Genomic DNA, 4,764 nt, shown 5'->3' with positions numbered 1-4,764 from the left:
TACACCAATACTGGCTCAGAGTCCCGCCATTGAGCAAAGCCAGTTATACAGAGATAATATGGCAGGGTCAATCTCTTCAGATCCTCAGTGTATCAACATTGATCGGTCAGTCCAGCACTCCCGATTGCAGTAAGTACTCAGCAGCTTGTTTTGTTCTTGGCTTATCTTCTTTGGTTTAAATGTGATGTGCCAACTTAAGGCAGCCATGCACTGATTAGACAGGGCCCCCAGGGAATCTGCATCAGTCTTCAGAAGGCCCGTGTTTCAAAAGAGCTTACGTGTCAAATGTCAAATTCCTTTAACATCCAGGCCTCCTTTACATACGGAGGCTTTATCCAGCTCAGAGAACCAAGTGGACGGACAGAGAAGTGCCTTGGTCCTTTCAAATCCCAAACCGGTCTCTTCCCACCCGACATTCTTTGAGCTGGTCACTTCGCTGTCCTCGGGTTGGCTGTGGAGTGTCAGCGGGTCTTCGAGCTGAAAAGGGCAAGAAAAAACATTGATGCACAGTAAGTTAATGGTCCTGCCAGACCCTGACTGTCACACCCACTCAGTTGAAAAGAAGCACGAATAAACAAGTGCTGCCCCTAGTGGACAAGTGATGACTGCCATACTGCCTTCAATGAAGGCAAAGAAGAGGGTTAAGTGTGGAAGATGGGGTGTAGGAGAGGAAAGGAAGCTGAGTGCATCGACCAGTCCGTGTCAGCATATACACGCCATGACAGCAAATAATCCTAATCACATTTACTCACCCTGTTCAACATACCCCGTCAACCCCTTTCCCTTCATCCACCTCTCCAATTTAATCTTGACATAGTTTCGGCCTCAAATATTAACCCTGGTAGTGAATTCCACAGCCTCTGTGTGAAGACATTTCTTCTGCCCTCTGTTCTAAATCTCTTTCATTTCATTTCATCTTGTGTCTACGGCCCCTTGTTTTTGACTCCTTCACTACAGGAAACAGTCTGTTTCTTTCTGCCCTGTCCCATCCTTTCGTAATTTTAAACACTCCAAGTATATCGCCCCATAATCTGCATGTTTCGAACACGAAAACACAATGCGCACCACTTTAATTTTTGTTCCGCGAGCATAGTGGGACAAGTTTGCAACCTGCGAGGCGAGCACCACCATTGCCTGTAGCGGCCTCACGGGGCATTATGGAATTTCTGCTCCAGGGCTAAAAGGGAGTTGCTGCACACGGCGGTGACTTCAAGAGCGCCGAAGGAGTATCAGGAGTAAAGAGCTAAATTAAAAGGCAGGACCTCGAGGGTAATAATCTCCGGCTTATTGCCTGAGCCACATGCAAATTGGCATGGAAGCAGTCAGATCAGGATAATTAGTACATGGCTAAAGGGCTGGTGTGGGCAAGAGGGGTTCCTTTTCATGGGACACTGGCACCAGTACTGGGACAGGAAGGAGCTGTACTGATGGGATGGGCTCCACCTGAACCAGGTGGGACCCGTGTCCTTGCGGAAAGGGTAAATAGGGAGGTGGCAAATTAGTAAAATGAGGGGAGGGATCTATAAGAAATGAAACCAGCCTAAATATAAACAAAAGAGAAAAGGAGAGTATAGGAAATAATAAAGTAAGGGAGGACATTGATGGCCAGGGAATAAATAGAGTTATAGAACAGGAGTGTAAAAAGATGGTTAAAAATAAAGTGAGAGGAACTGCTATTGAAAATGAGTTAAACTGTCTGAAGAGCATTGCACGCAGTGTCCGTAATAAAACAGCGGAGCTGGAGGCTATCATGCGTTGCGAGGAACCAAACATAGTAGGGATTACTGAGACATGACTACAGAAAAATCAGGACTGGAATTAAACATTGCAGGGTATAACATATTGAGAAAAGATAGAGAGGGAGGTGGAGTAGCTGTACTTATTAGGGATAACATAAATGGCAGTAGAAAAAACCGATGCAGCTATCAGTAAATTAGAAATAGAATCCATCTAGATAGAGATAAAAGACAATAAAGGATCAATCACACTAATAGGTAGTCTACAGACCACCTAATAGTAGAAGGGAGGTGGAGGAAGAAATATGCAAAGAAATCAGGGAAATGCGTAAGAAACATATAATAATAATCATGAGGGATTTCAGCTATCCCGATATTAATTGAGCAGAAGAGGTAGATATAAGGCATAAGGGAAAGGAGTTCCTGCAATGTGAACAGGACTCCTTCCTAACCAAATATGTCAAAAGCCCAACAAGGGAGGATTCACTTTTGGTTCAAGGAATGGAGAATGAACCAGAGCAGATAAGAGAAGTAAAAGTAGGGGAACATATAGGCAATAATTACCATAATACAATACGTTTTAAGATAATAATTGAGAAGGATATAAGCGTGACGGAGACCAGGGTAATAGATTGGAGAAAAAACAATTTTGCGGAGTTGAGAATAGAACTTGGAAAAATAAAATGGACAACAATATTGTCAAACAATAAAGTAGAACTGTAATGGGAAACATTTAAAATGGTGTTCAACAGAGTCCAGGAAAAATATATTCCACAAAAATAAACTAAACACTAGTGAGACACCATGGATGAATAAAGCCACAAGGGAAAAAATGAAGGTAAGGAAGGAGGCATACATTAAGTACATGGACAACAGGGGAGAGCATGATAAGGGACAATACAAAGAGATTAGCAGAGAAGTCAAAGAAACAATTAGGAAGGCAGAGAGGAACTATGAAATTACATTATCAAGGATATTAAAACAAAATAGTAAAATATTTTACAGGCACATAGATAAAAAGATTGCGATGGGAATAAGGCCACAAAGGGATAGACAGGATAACACCACAGGCAATGTTAGAGAGATGGCAGAAATATTAAATTATTACTTTACTACAGTATTAACCAGGGAGATAGAACCAGTGGACATGACATTGGATGATGAGATTAGTAATGAGACAAGTGCATTTAAAATAAAATGAGGAGACATGTTAAATAAACTAATCAAGACAAAGAGGATAAAACCCTTGGTTCAGATGGATTGCAGCCACACATTTTAAAATTATCTCGGGAAGAGATACCAGAAGCATTACTACACATATTTAATAATTCTTTAGAAAGAGGTGTAGTGCCAGAGGACTGGCGGATAGCTAACATAATACCTATATTTAAGAAGGGGGATAGAACATGTATAGGAAACTATAGACCAGTCAGTTTAACATCGATGGCAGGAAAAATTATGGAATCCCTACTAAAGGAGAAAATAGAAGAACATCTAGAAACCAAAAATATAATAAAGAATAGTCAGCATGGATTTCAAAAGGCAAAGTCTTGCTTGACTAACCTCATTGAATTTTTTGAAGAGGTACCAGAGAGAGTAGACAAGGGTAATGCAGTAGATGTAATTAATCTAGATTTTCAAAAGGCCTTCAATAAGGTAAAAAGAAAGAAAGAAGACTTGGCTTTATATAGCGCTTTTCACGACCACTGGACATCTCAAAGCGCTTTACAGCCAATTAAGTACTTTTGGAGTGTTGTAACTGTTGTAATGTAGGAAACACGGCAGCCAACCTTTACACAAGCAAGCTCCCACAAACAGCAATGTAATAACGACCAGATAATCTTTTTTTTTTTGTTCTGTTGATTGAGGTACCACAAATAGACTAATGAACAAGGTCAGAGACTGCAGAACAAGTAGCAGAATGGATAGCTAGCTGGATTCAAGAGAGTAGTCGTAATGGGTAGTTATTCACAGTGGCAGAAGGTGGGTTGTGGTGTTCCACAAGGATCAGTGCTGGGACCACAGTTGTTTATAATTGACATTAACAATTTAGATTTTGGAATCAAAAACACAATTTCTAAATATGCAGATGACACCAAATTGGGAGGGAATAGTCAATACTGAGGAGGGCTGCATGAAATTCCAGGAGGACATTAATAAACTTGCAGAATGGGCATTTAATGGGCAAATGAAGTTCAACACAGATCAATGTGAGGTATTACATTTTGGTAGGAAGAATAGGGAGGTCACTTATTACTTGGAGGGTGCAAGTCTGGGTGGGGTAGAGGAGCAAAATGATCTGGGAGTACAAATACACAAATCACTGAAAGTTGCAACACAGGTTAGCAAGGCCATAAAAAAGCAAACCAAGCACTAGGTTTTATTTCGAGAGTGATAGAATTGAAAAGTAGGGACGTTATGTTAAACTTGTATTGAACCTTGGATAGACCACACTTGGACCGGAATGTTCCCCTAAGAAATGGGTGGGTTTGGAGTGTGGGGACAGTTAAATTGATAAAAGTGGGATTCCCAACATGATCCTGCCTCCAACATGCCCACTTCCTGCATTTCCAGAGGCGAGACGGGGGCAGGATGGGGGGCAGGTGACTAGCCCGGTCCTAGGCGGCATTCTCTCAATTTAAATATTGTAATGAGGCTGGAAAATTCTTTTCCTCTCCATTTTAAGTTTAACTGCTGAAGGATGGGTTTTACACAAGTTGTGAAACCAGGCTGTTCAACTGTGGCAGGAGCTGCTGCATCCAGGAGGTAAGTGGCTTTATACCTACCTCCTGGATAGAGGATCCCAACCATACCCACCCTCGCGATCTTAGACACCCATAAGAGGCCTCTGATGACCATCATGAGGCCTTGCCCCCAGCCCTCACCACCGCCCAGAACTCACCCCCCCAGTCCTCCCCCACCCCCGCCTCCCCCCCCAAGTCCTCCCTCCCCACCCAGCCCCAGGCCTCCCCCTCAGCCCCAGACCTCGCCCCCACAGCCTCAGTCCTCCCCCGCTAGCCCCAACCCT

This window comes from Pristiophorus japonicus, chromosome 8, assembly GCF_044704955.1.
Source record: "Pristiophorus japonicus isolate sPriJap1 chromosome 8, sPriJap1.hap1, whole genome shotgun sequence".
NCBI classification, from domain to species: Eukaryota; Metazoa; Chordata; class Chondrichthyes; family Pristiophoridae; genus Pristiophorus; species Pristiophorus japonicus.
Note: the sequence above shows the minus strand (reverse complement) of the source record.